Genomic DNA, 17,582 nt, shown 5'->3' with positions numbered 1-17,582 from the left:
GTGTGCTTTGTGCGGATGAAGCATGAAGTTAATTTGACTCTTGACGGCTGGCTCTCTGCCTCGTAACGTTACTAGCTGCTCCGCTACTCGTTTGTAGCGGATTAAATATCAGGTAATAATCAACTGTAAAGTAGCTACACCTTTTTAAAAGGATCCCTTGGTAAGTGAAATTGTAGAAAGGAAAAAAAAAAAAAAAACACGTTGACACCAACATTTAGTGGCAAAATCCATTGTTATGTCTACAAAATTATTTTAGATATAGTATAAGTTCAAGTCACCACTACCTCTGGTCAAAATATTGAATTAGTATCTCAATATATTGACTCAGTATCTCAGAATATAAACAAAGAATATCTAAGTAATGAGAAACTATAAAATATTGACTTAATCTCAATATATTGGCTTAGTATCGTAATATATTGACTTAGTAACTCAACATATTGGTTCAGTATCTCAATATATTGACTTAGTAACTCAGAATATTGACTAAGAATCTCAAAGCAATGAGAACATTCAAAATATTGACTTACAATCTCAATATATTGACTCAATATCTCAAAATATCTCAATATATTGACATAGTAACTTAGAATATTGACTAGAAATCTGAAAGTAATGACAAACTTTAAAATATTCACTTAGAATCTCAATATATTAACTTCTGCACACCGGCGTGCAAAGTATAACTTTGTATTATGAGTCTGGAGATCCTTTTTTCTTGTTGAAGGGGAAATCTATTCTTGGGACACATTTGTTTCTACTGTTTAAACTGAATTGTATTAATGTTGATAGTGTTTGGATGCTTTCAATGGTTTCTTCAAATTCTGCATTAGCAAAACATAAAAAAAATTATAAAATGATTAATCTTTACCCAGACAAGTGACTTTTGTTCATGGACAAGTGAAACGTAAATGTACTTGTCCGAAGGACAAGTGCCTCAAAAAGTTAATGTCAAGCCCTGCCTTACCTAACTACTGCGCATGTGCGACTGCCAACAAAGATGTTACAGCAGTGAGAGGTCTCACTCTGTAGCTAAAACAGAGACCTGAACACAGGGTGAAAAGAGGAGCTGCAGCAATGTGCAGTACAACAAAAATATGGTGTTTTTTGAAAATGAAACCATGTAAACCTATTCTGATACAACCTCAAAATACAATTATGAACCTGAAAATGAGCATAATATGGGCGCTTTAAAGCTGTGGTATGCACTTTATTTTTGGCGTTGTTGGGCAACAATTCCATAACAATCTTTCACTATATTGTAATTCAAGTGGTCTGAGAGAAAACTAGATTTCCGAAACTCCTCTTGGCTCTGTATTCAGGCTTTAGAAAATCTAGCCGTCATGGTGGACTTTGGTCAATCACGTCATGTCAGAGAGAGAGGGTGTTACTGTTGGCTGGTCTGTGCATGCGTTGCCCGTGCGCCAAAGAGGGGAGAGCTGCCGGAAGAGCTCTTACTATATTTCAAATTCAGGCGTTTTTTTGCATTCTACCCACCGCAGCTTTACGTATACATTGTTGTATTGGTATTTTTATATAAATAAAGAATTTGAGTATCAGTGGTGGAAGAATTCAGATCTTTTGCTTTATATCTGTTTGACTGTAGCTTTTTTAGCTACGGCGTTATTATGGATCCCACATAACTTCTAGGCAAGTCCCGCCAATTGGTTGGGGTTAGGCATTGACCTCGAGTGGTTATTGTTAGGATAGCCGATTGGTCAGGGGATAGGACCTGAACAAATCGGGTTAGGCTACATTACCTAGCGTTAGCATGGACGCCTGTCCAATAGTAGTGTCTGAATGCTATTGAAGGGTGGGTCTTGCCTAGAAGTTGCATGGGTTCCATAATAATGCGTAGCTACGTCATACCCCACCAGATTCCCAGTGATTTTGTTTTTACAATCTCTGATATTTACAGAAAACTAGACTATAATATAAACCTACTGCAGCACAATCCCATAACTATCATAACCTGAATGTGTACATCTGTTTAGTCACCAGATGGAGACATTCTGTACCTTTTTGGTTATAGTTATGGTTCCCTTTGATGATCAACAGCTCTCATGACAAGAATAATACCTGCCTCATACATTTTTTTGGAAGAAATATGATCTTGGCAATAAAATGCTTCTGGGTATCCCTGACTAAATTGGCCTACCTGTAAAGAAAACTTTGCTTCCAGAATATCTTTTCAGGGTCTATGGTTTAGCAGTTGCAATGATATGACACAGCCACCCTGTTTCAGGTCAGCTATGAATGTGGACTGCAACTAATTTTCTTTATTGATCCATATTTTTTTATTTGCTTTATTATAAAGTCTCCACTTCAGTTGATTAGACCAACAATCATTTTGGGAAAACTACAAGAAAATAATAGATAAATAAGATACCTAAGTACCTCCACTCAAAGATTTACAACTGAAAAGCATTTCAGCTTTTGTCACATGCATTTTAAATATATATGACTGTTATTTCTAAGGTTTCTGTGAAGAGCTTTTCCTGACATCCTATACTACAATATCCATGAAGCACCAGACTCACAGAGGATCTCGCATGCGCATTAACTGCTCTAGTGAACCGATGACATCACGAGCAGCCCGGACCAACCAGTCTGTTGAATTATCTCCGTGCCGTCTGGACTTTGTGTTTTTCAGTTGCCTCACTTTTCTGGTTACCTGATGAGCTTGTGGACACGGTTACTGAGAAAAATGTTCAACGTGACGAGGTAAGGGCGATGTCGTTAGGACACTTTCGACAATAACGGAAACAAATACCAGCGTGAATTAGCCACACCGGGCCGTTTGGTTGCTTTGTTGGTGCTGACCTCTGTACCGGTGTGGCCAATACAACAGTCATCATTGACGTTAGTGGCGACTTTACGGAAGCTCTTTTGTTGAAGCTTCCACTTCTGTGACCTAAACCCGGTGACCAGACACGAGTCAACAGACAGACAGGAGTCCGGTGACATTTGCATCTCTTTTGCAATTTGTTTTTGTTTTGCCTGTGGGGGAAGCTGACCTGTCCACACAGGAACCTAACGTACTAACAACGGCTGCCACTTCAGCCAAAACCCCCAATGAAGCTATCTAGAAACGACTGTTCATACTGGGGTCCTGGGACCTCCAGGGTCCCCTGTGGATCATCCGGGGTCCCCCAGAGTGAGGGAAAGTTGTAAAGTCATTACATTCACTAGCCTAGATGTGAAAGGTGTGTATGGATCACTGGGATCAACGTCTAGATTTATGTAACTAAGTTAAGACGGTCAAGTAATAGCCTAACTGATATATTACACAATGGCGGTTAATGTTGGCATGGTAACGTTATTAATTGTTTGACCCAGTATCTGTATAAAAAAAATGAGGTCCATCAATGTCAATATTTGGGAGTTTGAAAAATCATCCAATAATGATATATTGGTTGATAATAGTATATATATATATATATATATATATATATATATATACGGTATAAACAAGATTTGGTTATTAAAGAACTGTGACCAAGATGTGGGACATTGTGTAGATGAAAATTAAACTTGTCAGTGGTTTTGAGTTGATAAAGGTAATATTGTCCGGTATATCTGCTGCTGATTTATCAGTGAGTCTATAATCTGTGGGCACACAGGACCACAAATGCATCATAACCTCTAATTTGGCTTTACAGATTTTTGTGTGGATCAAGTTTTGATTTGAGCTGTCAAATATGCTAAAATAGCAACAAATCTGCACTTAACCTAAAACAAAGTGTGATTATATTGATATTCAGGGTTGATCATCTCTTTACATCCCTTCCCACTACCATTGTCAATCGTGATTGATAAATTGAGTTCACATACAGTTGGTGGTACAACTCAGAACAGGTGAAGTGTAATTTGTCTTGATAAAAAAGACCAGCCTGTGGAGCTTTCAGAACAATGATACTTCAATAATATTCATATTTATCGTTTTGCTGAGAAGTGAAATGACTCCCTAAGCCATGAAGTTACAGGTAAGTCAAAGAACACAACATAGAGATTATAACACCGCATAATCATTCTACATAGTGGTAGGCTTATTCCCAGTTAGGCACTTATCAGAAAAGGCTTGCATTCCCGAGAATTAAAATGCTCTAAATCATTGAGGGGCCTGTACGTGCTTGTAATGGGCCGCTACCTTGTGAAAGGGCTTACTGCTGTGGTGTGATGTTTTCACTGTAAACATGGGAGAAGCCTTACGTGATGTACCATGCTGTTATTTTGTCCACAGTGTTAATGCTCAGACAGGGAGTTGGCTGGTTACAGATCAGCATCAACAGACACCGACAGATGAACCATCTTGTTTTTCTGAATAGGTTCACATTGCAGATGATTAGTTTTGACAATACGTTTACCTCATTTTTTGAAGCGTTGTCTATGTTTAATATGAACATCCGACATTTTAACATTATAGACATGACAGAAAATATGGAAAAGCATAATAGGCCCCCTTTAAAGTATAAACCTATTTGATGCTGTTCATAATAACAAAGCCTGTCCTGACATGTACCAGTATTCAAGTGAATTTGATTTATATAGCCCAATATCTCAAAGCACAACTTTGTCTCAGAGGGCTTTGCATTGACATTACTATTTATTTTGCATTAGGTTTTTATTGGTGAACCCTCACACCAGCCCATTATGGCAGTGAGTGTGTTCATCTGACTGTTAACCTAAAGTCCTTATTATGTCTTCTTGCGTGACAGATCTGTAAACACAATAGGCATTTCAATGATCCTTGACAAGCTTGTCTGTGTTAGGTCAACGTCTTAGTTGCTGCTATGCCAGTCACTTTTTAACAATCATACGCCCATTACGTCATGCATTATGGTTGTTGCTTGCGCTACACCAGCATGGCCTTTGCCCGCCTTGTTTTGTTGGCACTGGTCGTTTGTTGATGTTTCATGTCATCCTCCAATTGTCACAGACACCAACACTCTCTGTGCTGCTGTCGGAAACAGAGTTTTAACAAAACTGTCCTTGGTGAAACTGACTGCAGCATTGTGACTCAGTTTCAGTTGGCACTGGTGGAGAACCGGAGCACACATTGGTCAGTTGTACTGTATCTGTTGTGGTATAAGATGCTCTGTCCTTACATTTCCTCAGTGGTGACCATTCTGAGCTTTAATTATGTTGAAGAAGGTGAATACATTATTATTACATTATTGACATCCCATCAGGATGTGTCAGTTAATGGCAATAGAAAACAGGTGCAGCTAGTTTTAAGACTGAGCCATAGCAGGTATTTGAACTGAAAATTGGCAAAGTCTTCCATTCAGTTCTTGCTCACCACAGCAAAGCACCAGCACTAAAGTTGCCAGTCCATAAACAGTGGCAGTGTATTGTACCTGCTCTCCTGTCACAAACAGTGCTGAAGCTCTCTCAGGGAACTGGGTTAATGAACTGAGTGTTACATTTCACAGGACTGCAGGGGGGGGCAGCAGCCTCCCTGGTTGGCTCATATTAAGCACTACAGATTGAAAGAGTAAATCACCATCACCATCTTTTCAATGGTGGATGTCATTAAGGAGGTAACACAGCTAAGCCTGTAACACAGCTGAGCCCCCTAAGACCACCATATGTCAGCATGGTTTCTGGATATTGTGGTGGCATTAATGTACAGAGGCAGGTGTTGAGCCACAGCCGTGATGACTGTTTTCCCCATGAGAATAATGAAAATGTACATCCTTATTTAAGATGTCAGTTGTTATATTGGCTTTCTTTTTAGCATCCTGGGCCATATTAGGGATATAAAAATGTTGTTACTGTGTAAATCATCCACTGTGGAAACCTGTTTAACTATTTCACATGTATTAGATGTGTGTTAATGCCCATTATTACTGAGGTGAAGCATTTAGTAGACATTAAGTAAAAGAATAGTTATAATATTAGAAGGTAGCAAATCCAGTTAGTAAAGTGGTTTAAATATTGATTCATGCTGCATGTGTCAGATCTTATTTTACTTTCTGTACTCGCTCCAGGGCTTGGATGATATGACAATGTACTGTATACTGTGAGACTAATGTCATTGATTTTGCCATACCGTTTATATGTTGGTATCTATACCTTTTTAATATAATTTTGGGTGTGAACAAGTGCTTAATGGCAATGTTTAAATTTTAGATAATTTTTCCCTAATTGTGATGATATAGCCTACATTATTTGTCAGGTATTGAACTGGACTGCAATATAATTGCATATATATATATATATATATATATATATATATATATATATATATATATATATAAAGGCAATATTCACAGCAAGAAAAGCTGTATCATTACAATGAAGGTAATTGAGCAGCAATTAAAGCAAACTGTTGAATTCACAGCAAGAAAAGCTGTATCATTACAATGAAGGTAATTGAGCAGCAATTAAAGCAAACTGTTGAATTGATAAGCAATAAAACCCAACTTTGCCCAGTTCAACACACACTGAGGTTTTACAGTTGCAGCCTTACTTACTTACTTACTTATATATATATATATATATATATATATATATATATATATACGGCGAGAGGATTTTATCACCACACCACATTAGGGCCCCATCTAACAATAGATTTTAATTTAGATTAATCTGCTGATTCTTCTTTCAATCAATTATTTGGTTTACGTTTACAGAATGTCCGAAAAGAATGACATTTTCAAAATGCTTACAATTCAGAATCTGAAACCACTGAATGTTTGGGGTTGTAAAAAAATGACCTAAACGATTGATCTTTCCGTGGATTGACTACTTGTTTCACTTTACTCAATACACAGTAATGGAGTTCAAGAGGAGAGTAGTCTGTCCAGCAATTATTTTATTTTTTTTGTTATAGATTAAATGTTGCTTTAGATATCAGAATAAGTCAGTTTCAGCAGCCAATGCATCAAAGCTAGAGCAGCCATTTTCAGTTGGACTCGTTCATTGATGTTTATTGATGAATTGATCTAAAAAAAAAAAGTCCTTGAATTGTTTGGGAGAAAGGTTCCTCCAGATCAGTATCGTTTCCTGCTGGTGTCAGAGTGTGATGTTCTCCGATCCAGCTCTCTCTTTGTGATGTGTAGTGGATCCTGTGGGATAAACTGTGGACCTGCAGCACTCTGCTGGCCCGCTGCAACAATAGGCCTGTATGACTGTTTGAATGTGCCATTCTTTTGTGCGGTGTGCTTCACTTGGGCCAGACAATAGATTCATTTAGCATCCCTTCTCTATCGAGGCCTGCTCTGTCACCATGGCACCCCTGCCACAGCCATACCCTGCCCCCAGTCTGGCCTGGCTTTACACTTGTCCTCGCTGTTGGGACAGCTGGGCTTAGACAGCCGTTGTCGGCCACACCCAAGACCCAACCTCACATTTTGAGGATAGTTGCTTTGTGGCCGAGCTGGACCATCTCTCAGGTTCACAGTTTTCATTTGTAAAAAGTTGAGTATAAATTACAAACCAAAGGCTCCTCTAACCCCTTCCTTGAGCTTGATGGAGACCAGAAGAGAATCGGGGGTTTCCTGCAGTGTTTTAAAGCAGAGGCGGGCCACCGTGCCTGAAATAAGGGCCGCATCCTCTCTTCTCTAATATAAAAATTAATACACTTTTTTTGTGATATAAAAAATAGTTGTAGTGTAGCTATTGTTTAGGTAGTCATCTAGGAACTCATTTGATTATGAAAAGAGATACGTTAGAATGTGGGTGGAACAGTTTTTCTGAGAGAAACCATCAGTCAAAGCTCTTCATGTGAAAATGTTTCTATTAGAATTCTACATCTTGGAAGAATGCAAAAAATTGACATAATTTTAGTTTAAAGCGCAACCCTAATCGCTAACCCTATGTTACAGCTTTTAAAATAAATTAGTGCTAAATGCTTGACTTTGAGTGCATCTTTTACAGTCTGCCATTTGATAACATTGTTGAAGCAAACAGAACATAGCAACTCTTTTATTTCATAGCACAACAAAACATTTAAGCTGGCAGATGAGTTTAGATACCCACCCAACGAATGCACACTTGTCCCCTCCCAAGACCACTGACTCTTGACCTTTTTGATTGTTCGGAGGTGAAAGGATAGTTCACCCTGTTTCCAGCTCAGCCACTCAGTGGTGGCAGATTTTTAATTAATGGACTTAAGGTTGACAGCTTTCAGACCCGTTGGTTAGTAATTGATCCTTTACTGCAAGTCATTCACTCTTTCCCCAATTGTTATTAGCAATAAAAAATGCATCACAGCTACCAGATGATGTGAACTGGGTCTATAATGGAAACCGATGGGAAAAACACTCACAATCGCTGCAGATGTTCCGCCCATTCTAATAAATAAGATTATAACGTCTGAAGAGCCTATTGTCACTGTTAAGAGTTTAGTGTGAATTCTAACACGCTTGCAAAAGTTGGCACATTAGCCTCCATCATCGTAAACCTGCGTAATTAATTATAAGGTGTGTTGAAGTCCAGCCCACTCACTGTTGTTGCAGCACAGACTCCTCTTCACAGAGCAGGCTCCCTCCAGAGAAACAAGCCTTGATCTGCAGTCTTCTGGTTCTATAACTAGAACTGGGTGACCTACGAAATTATATTTTGGGCCAATCTGAACTTGTTGCAGTTTTACCCTCGACAGCACAGTACAAGCTGTGCTACTTCTGATGCCTGCAGAGATACTGTTCTTTGTAGACTATTTAAAAAGGAAAAGAGTTTTAATGTGTAAAATACAGCACCTAGTCTTAAAACAAATTGTAAGCATATTATGATATTTGTAATGGATAGTAGGTAACCTAATCCCAGAATAATTTGAATATTACTTTTAAATGTGAGGTTGTTAATTAATTAATGTATTAATGTATATTCAATTCTTAGTCTTCAGAAGTCACTCTCATCCACACGTCCAGGTATTATTTATTAGCTGTGATATAAGCAAGAAACCACCAGCGCTTTCTTTATTATTACTTCTCCTGTAGACAGTACAACAGTAAATCTATTCTATGAAAAATGGTTTACCTTAGGAGATGTATAAGACCACATTACAGAATAAGTGAGATCTCTAAATATATGTTAACATAAGACCGTGTTTATGCGCATACTGAGCTGTAATTTTCACCCAAAGCTAAAAAGATGAAGTCCTCTAACTGCTCCCAGCTCAACACAGTTATGATGAATTCTAATAATTCAGTTTTTGGAAATAGTCTTTCCTGGTTGTTGTTATTTGGAGTGACATAATTGTCTCAGGCTGTTACAGTGTGACACATAACAGAGGCTATATTTATACAAGCTTGCTTGGTTTTGTTGCTGACTGAAGTCTTTTAATCGCTTAATGTTTTTCAGCTTGTGTAGTTTTTTAATTAATAGCCCTGCTTTGCTTTTCCTGCTCAAGAGTGGCATTCAGTTTTAGTTAACAAAGTTAGATAGTGACTGTTCTCTTGCCAGACAGAGAATTGAAGCAAACCTCAGATTATCATGACAATGAGCTTTAAAACTAATCACTTGTGTGCCTTAGCCGCAAGATGTGGAAAGAGTGTAGCCCTGCTGTGGTTCAAACAAAGGGAGCATGTGGGTCCTGTACGTGTGTGGGGGAGTCCCATAACCGAGATGTTGGTTTGGGAGGATGGGAGGGGATTTTATGGGCCAAGTGGGATTCATGTTTCAATCCTTGCTGGCCTCCATCCCCTTTGTCTAGGTCACATTATTCATGTTAATTCCCAAAGCAGAGATGCTGGAAATAAGATTTTTTTTTTTTTTAATGAGTTTGCAGTTTGGGTGGGTCTATGAGCTCTCTATCTTGTTTTTGTTGTTGTTGCAGGAGAGGTTGCAGCTGGTTGGATGCCAGCATTTTGTCTAACAGCAAATTTCGTGCAGTCATCAATTCAGGCTGCTGCTTGTAGTTATGGTAATAACAGCTCAACCACCGAGAGCTGACGCATGTTCGACATATCAAAGCAAACCTTATCACGCTCACCAATACTGTTTTGTTACGTAACAGCATTTCAACCTTTAAATACTAGAGGTCAGAAGATTTCCTGTATGTTGTATCTCATCAGGGCATGTTTATCAACAGGATTCATCACAGAAGATGATGACTATGATAATAAAGCTTGTTGTCAATACCAGACAAAGCTCAACTCCAACGTGATGACCTTACTAATCCCACTTTTTGAATTCCAAGCCTTAAGGGTACATATTAATGCTTTAAAAATAATCAGTGGACCATTTAAGAAGTGACATGTGTATTGGCAGAATATGCAGTGCATCCTCTTAAAATCCTTTCTTCGATGCCAACATGTTTCTCCCTCAGACGCAAACCAAAACATGTCTAACAGGCCTTGAAACAGCAGACAGATAGCAGATTCAGCAGCAGACTGTGCCAGAGCACGGCATGCTTTATCCTGCTCTTAACATGCCACCCCTACCTTCCAGAAAGCACGCTCAAGTTCTGACAAGTTGTAGCAGCAAAAGAGCAAAGCCAGAAAAAAATATGTTTTATGTTCTTTTTATCTTTCTTTCATTCATGAATTGAATCAACTTTATCAATTCAAAAGTTCATAAGTTGGCAAAAGTTTAATTCTTTGGACCTGATCATCAATGGATTTAACTTGCTTTGCCTTGATTTATTTTATTTTATTTCAGGTTTATTTATCTGGGACAATGCACACTACTACATCAAAGTAAAATGTGCCAAAATTAGCCTGGAGGCTATTTTACATCCACTGTCCCTGGACAGGTGGTAAGAGGTCGCCCTAAAATGAGATAAAACGATTAAGCTATCAATAATGTATACAGATTTGGCCCTATACAATAAAAGTTGATTATAATAACTAATGCTAAAAGACACAAACATAAAAATAAGAACAGTTGGGTAAGATCAACACAAATACACACACAGCTGAACTGTCAGAACAGATAACATACAAGGCACAATAGCATCAGATCTGATCTCATGTATGCAAAGTCATGATATCACGTTGCTGAGACATTAACAAGCAACATAAGATTTGCCTATCTATAATCAATAGTGAAACAGACACACAGGCAGAGCACACAAAACACAGACGGAGCAGGAGAGACAAGATAGCAGGAAGTTTTAGTGCCTAAACTAATGTTGACAGTACTGACTACTTGTTAGCCACTTCTTTGTTAAGTTTAAAAGAGGCATAAGTTTTAAAATTTCCAATGTGACTTGGGATAGACCCACGAGTAGCCCTAACTGAGATAATCCTCTGCATAATATATGGAAATAAATGCACTATTACATGCATTATTAGTTTGTCTCTCTTTCTCTTTGTTGTTTTTATGTCTCCTAGACTGAGATGCCGTTGGCGTCTTCACCATGGTAATGTAATTTCCAGTTAACTTAGTTGGCGTCTCTGGAACCGGTAATGTTAGTCATGCACATTCTTATTGAATTTGTAGAAATTGTGATTGTTTAAAATAGAACCCTTGTTTCTTTGTCCTTTTTGTTGTGAAGCACATTGTGACTTCTTACAAATAACATTCATGAAAGTAATGCATACATCCCAGCCTGGTTATAAACTGAAACTGCTATCGTCATTCTTTCCTGATGCAGTATATCCACAGGTAGAAAAGGTTTCCCCAGTAGCCACCTTCTTTCATCCTGTTTTCTTGGGCAGAGTTTTAGGCTGCTGCTACGACGAGCAAGTTCCCACAGTATAACATATCTGTGTGATAACATTACTGTAGAAAAGCCGTCAAAACAGCCATGCAGTCAGACGAAACCAGCTGCGTCAACAGCTAAATGTTCCTCAGGAGTGATTGTATTACAGCTTTTAGTAGCGACCATTGTTCACGTCCATATTTCTTTTTTTTCTCACAGTAATGTAACTTGTTCTTTTTTTTTTTAACCAGTTTTATGATTTTTAGGTGACAACTGGTCCACCTTTCAGTGCTCCAACCCTTAAAGTGTCATTTGGGGGTTGTTTTACAGTTGTATCGGTCAGTCTGTTTTTAGGGGAATTACAGAGATATCAGCACTGCTATCCTGAACACAGTGTTGTTTGTGTCCCAGCAGTTGATAGCTAGAAAGGCCACAGGGCAGAGGCTGTCAGGTCGATCCTGTTAAACAGCAGGTGTCCTTGTTAACGTCCCCAAACGTCCTTTTTCTGCTGTTTGCGTTTTAGTTTAGTTTTTCATTGCGCCGCCCAGCTCTTGGTTTTATTGTTCCCAGTGGATTTTCCTAGCTTTAATATTTAGTTTTGGCTCGTCTGGTCTCAGGTTATTTTTCTCTGCTGAGATTAAGACGCACTCTGAGATAAGCAGCTTGTAGCTCAGCCAGGCAAGATGGCCGCGCACTGTATGCCGGCTTGGTTTTAGCTCAGACTTTGCCTCTACATCAGTCAGTCAGTCAGTCAGTCAGTCATGCGTCCGGCTGGACAAAAGCCAGTCTCACATCCGTGTCGGCGGTCACAGATAAGGGCAGAAACCTCAGACCTTTTCACCTGGATTTAGTCTGGTGAGCTAATTCTCAGAGCATCCACGTGTGACATTAGCTAATGGCCATGTTTTGAAGCTGTCTTCACACTCGGAGCAGATTGGATACTGATTGGATTATGTTGGATTAACGTTACTCTATTTGATTTGTTTGTTTGTTTTTATGTTACCTCCACTGTAATACTGAGTGCTTTATGCTCCCTCCTCTTCCTTATCTCTCTGCTGAAAGCATTAACCACTGATTTCTCAGTGCAGCGAGCTTGGCCTACATCTGGAGGGATCAACAAGTTAAGCCACAGCCTTTTAACCCTCAAATTCTGTCGATCCGTTACAAGCACGTTCACTGCAGCTGCAGCCATTCCCTTCATAATGCTTTTGCAGCAGTGCCTTCCACTTCTTCTGAGTAGGTCTTTTATCTTTGCATCCCTAAACTCTCCAGGCTTTACTCTGTATAACAAAGATACTTCAAAAGTTGAGCATCAAAGAAGTAGATAGAAATGTACAGTTTGGAAAGTTAGTTTTCTCTTTGCATATCAATAACACATTATACTATATGTATAGTACATTTGTTTCAGTACATATCTACTTTAAATGTGAGATTAGTGGCTGTTTGAGGGGTGACCAACAGTCCGTGTTCAATTCAATTTTATTTATAGTATCAATTCATAACAAAAGTTATCTCAAGACACTTTACAGATAGAGTAGTTCTAGACCACACTCTATAAATTCCAAAACCCCAACAATTACAGTAATTCCCTCAAGAGCAAGCATTAGCAGTGGCTATTGCGACAGTGGCAAGAAAAAACTCCCTTTTAGGAAGAAACCTCGGCAGACCCTGTGTTCATATCCTTGTTCTTATTAGACAATGGAACAAAGAAACTACAAAACTTAATAAGTTTGATAAAGCTGAGATTTCAAAGGATAATCAGGCTATGAAAAAATATCTTAGCTTTTTCTAGTGCTTATATTCCATTTTCAACTTCATCCACTGAGGAAGACCATGAGATGGGTTGAACACTTCGGAAAAGCTAGATGGTGGACCTTGAGCTAAGAATTGTTTGTTGGAGACAAGGTAATCAGACTTATTATGTCGGTTTATAAATAGATATGGACTGAAATGTGAAAGGAGGCCATACAAATGTTAAACTTTGAAAAAAACCATATGCTTCATGATGTTTTTATTGCTATATGCTTTTATTGGACTGAAAACCGTGAGGCTCACTCTTTCTGATTATGTGAGATAAGAGAAAACATCATGTGGGTACTCCAGCCATGATGTATGAATTGAGAAAGCCCATTTCTACCCTTAGGTTAATGTTATTTTCTCCACCACAGCGTCTAAACTGTAACGTGTTGTATCTGTGCTTGGACCTTCTTTTCGTGTTTGGAGTTGCTTGGCTGTGTTCTAGAGATTAGTGAATGCAGAAAGTTGCGCAGCTCCTTCTGGAATGGACCTTTCTATTCCAAGGGGTAATGACAAGCTTTCCAGAGGGTGGGTAGACACTAGTAGAACCTTATTCAATCCTGGCATTTAATTTGTAAATGTTAGGGTCTTCAGCAAGGGAAGGGCTGCATGGGTGGAATTTATGGATATAGCCCCACCCATGAATGAAACATATGTACGCTGTAGCCCTGTTCCCCTCCACCACATGATACGAGCCATAATATAACGTTCCCACTTCACACATTCCTTGGCAGCAGTCTGAGAAGTCAGTCATGATTCTGCTGAGAATATACTTATCATTAGCATGTGGCAGAAATGTAAGTCTTCACCCCATGTTTCACACTGTAAGCAGAATGGGTAACATTTCAACAAAGTCCTTTTATGTCCTATATTACCAGAGAAACAGAGAACAGGCTCGTAATCACAGCTGAACTTTTCAGGGGTCATCTACAATCTGCAGCCAATCAGATTTCCATGTTTCTTTCTTTTTAACCCTTTCATTGCAAATTGATTTCCAAGCTTCAGCCGCTTTCAACTTTCAACTTTTTTCTTGTCTGTCAAACATGGTGTCCCAAAAGCAATGTTTGGAGAGAATCATTGGATTTGATGGGAAGTGATTTATTTTTATGCCTTATTGCATTCTGCCATATATGTTACGTTCTGTTTATCTTGCTTGCCTGTTAAGTCAAAACCAAAGCAACAGAAAAATAGACTATTGGCTGTTGAACATTTTTTGTCTGCCCTTGCTGCTTTTGTCTGCCCCTGCTGCACATGCTTAATAAATAACAGAAAGTGCAGTGAAGAGAGGAGGTTCACACAAACACCATTTTTTTAGGCTTGAGTTTGTGTTTGAGTTGTAGTAGAGTCTGTTTTGTAGCTTCTTCTTACCTTCAAATATGAAGATGCAAAAGCCTCAATGTAGTTCTCAAATGGAATGAAGAGGTTATCATGTATTATTTCACTAAAGCTTGATTGCTCCTGCTCTAAATCTAGTATTAGTGAGTGTCTAATGGAGTTTGAGTATTAAAGCCCATTTTTTCTTTCTGTTTATGGTGACCTTTTCCTCATACAATATGTGGCCTTCTACTTTTCTAAATAAAAGCTTGCGTCTGGTCCGCTATGTCTTCGTACTTTGGTGTTTGGTAAGGGACGGAATTGCCAGGGCTGAATTTCCAGTCTACCCCTGCCTTAGCCTGGTTGATACCAGACCCTTCAGTTGTAACTGATAGTGGGTCTGGGCAAGCTTTATTCACAGCCCATTTCCAATGGACACCACTCAAATGCCTCTGCCAATCAGACCAACAATCCGGGTGACGTAGCAGCGACAGCGGCATCAACGGGTTGCTGCGCTTCGGTGGCCGTTATGTTGAATGTAAACAAAAAGCTGCTTGCTGTCGCTGCGCTGTCGTCATCGTGTAAAGCCCGCCTCAACGGTTGCGATTGGTGTAAAGCCTGCCTAAATGGTTGTGATTGGTGTAAAGCCTGCCTCAATGGTTGTGATTGGTGCCTCGATTTGGAAAAATTGGAAATGGGCTTGGTTTTCCCAGGCTACCCCTGCCTCATACCTTACACATGCTTCTTAAATTTGGCGCAAACAAGGAGGTTATACATTACAGTGAACAAATATGAGACACAGTTAACGCTCTCCTCTTAACTTGGAGGAGAGACTTTGATCATTGTCAGTTCCTGGAGACTTTGAACAGATAACACTGAGTGATTCAACCAAAGAGGCAACAAACATCTTACTTTAAATCCTCCAACACAACACAGATAGGCACAACAATGCCATTGTCTATGAAACCGTCATCATCCACAGTGTACCATACATTTCCTGTTGTATGTACCTGGTGCCTTTGAGGCCACCAAAACATCAGTCCTGGCTTGTATTGACGCGGATGGTCCGTCCCACCAGAACAGAAGCCCTCCATGAGAACAGGACCTGTCTGTTATTCCAGCTGCATGCCATTCTTTATAGAGGCAGCTACCCAGGACTGTACAGCTTCCACTGTTATCCACTCATGACTGCACTGGCGTGGCTCGCCACTGATGTCCGCAACACCAGTCCTGTAGAGATAAACCGTTTCTCACAAGCCCAGTTTTTTTGGGTCAAACTACAGTGCAGTCTCAGATATGGCAATTAAAATCAAAGCAGAACGTTGCAATGCTTTAAAAGATTGCATTATATCAGCTAGCATGACATATGACTTGGAAATGGTCCAGAAATCTTAAAGCTGCAGGCAACTTTACACGTTGACAGCGAGAGGCAGCTGTTTGTAAACTTTGAAGTTTTAATAACCCCAAAATCATGTAAAGTGACCATAATTGTCCATAATCCTTAATGGAAAGTGGTTGGTTTGTGCTGTGTTTTATGTTTAACAGATGAAGACGAAGCAGCATTTCTAATGCTGAGGAGTGCTCACTCACAGCTGTTAAGGAAAAAGTCAGAATTTTGCTTTAAGTTTTGATGTGTGACTTCCTTTTGGCAGAGAGTCGTCCGAGTCCAGAATGTTCTTGGCCAGTAGTGTAAATCCATAGTCTCAGTGACAGTCTCAGTTACACAGCATTTGATATTCTACTATGTTTCTGCCACATTTTGTGATTATGCTGATTGAACAAAGCTGTGTTACATAACAAAATATTCAACAAAAGCACTATGACGTCTTGTTAACGCGATATCCATCACTAACGCTTGACTCACTTCTAAAGAACAGGAAGTTAATGCCGGATAGGTAACACTTATTCTGTCAACACCTGCACAGAAACCTGTGGGGCCTGAATCAGGTAGATGACTTCGGTTCTCTTATGAGAACATGTCTGATGTTCTCACCTCCTGTATTAACAAGGACAAAGTAGTAGGTGGTTTGGATGTTATAGCCTCAAGAATGATCTTACAGTTGAATGAACACCCCTCTCATGTAGTCACGATACTGTAACAGTAGAAACCTCTCGAGGTAGGGATGTTCCGATCCTGATCCGAGGCCTTTTAAAGGAACACGCTGACTTATTGGGACTTTAGCTTATTCACCGTATCCCCCAGATAGAAAATGTTTGTGTCTCATGTGACCTTGTTATTTGTACACGCTGTGACTATACAAATCACAACATGTAAATAGGAAAATGTTGGAGTTATTTTGTCACTTATTGGGAGCAGTAGGCTAGATGGAGCCAGTTACCTCCAGGATCTGTTCTCATCTGTGTGGAGATAAGGAGAGAAGGGTATGTACGGACTTATCTAACTCTGGGGGGTACGGTGAATAAGCTAAAGCCCCAATAAGTCGGCGTGTTCCTTTTTAATACTGTGTATTTGCTGGTACCAACGTCAACATTTACCTAAAAATAATGAGAAATAACAGCTGTAGCCTTCTAACTTTCACCTAATTTTTCACAAGTGACTGGATCCGAATACTAATTCAAAGTTGATAAACTTAAATTATTGATATGATGCGATTGAAAGTTTAACTGATAAGAATGCGACTCCTTAAACTGATGTGACATGATCAGCTTGAGAGACGACGTATCACACTGTTAGAGCTGTGGGAACAATAAAAACACTTAGTCCACTTGTGGTGTTACAGAGTGATGCTTCTTTATACCTCATAAACAATCTTTGGTTGAGTGTAGACACCGGCTTGCAGAGAGCACACAAACCCGTCAACAGCCAAGTTTAATTTTGTCCTGCCATCAACTTACTCACAAAAGGAACGTTAAA

At 39.3% G+C, this 17,582-nt stretch overlaps 1 protein-coding gene across 1 annotated transcript in view; it reads left to right on the top strand.

The window, feature by feature from the left end:
- Positions 1-2,584: 2,584 nt before the first annotated feature.
- daam1b (dishevelled associated activator of morphogenesis 1b) overlaps positions 2,585-17,582 on the top strand; it is a 49,282-nt gene continuing 34,284 nt past the window's right edge. The window contains exon 1 of the mRNA XM_028605083.1: positions 2,585-2,724. The gene's annotated coding sequence lies outside the window, so the exon portion shown is untranslated. The remainder of the gene's footprint in view (positions 2,725-17,582) is intronic.

The sequence above is a fragment of the Perca flavescens genome, chromosome 18, assembly GCF_004354835.1.
Source record: "Perca flavescens isolate YP-PL-M2 chromosome 18, PFLA_1.0, whole genome shotgun sequence".
Lineage (NCBI taxonomy): Eukaryota > Metazoa > Chordata > Actinopteri > Perciformes > Percidae > Perca > Perca flavescens.
Note: the sequence above shows the minus strand (reverse complement) of the source record. Positions and strands in the feature narration are given on the sequence as shown.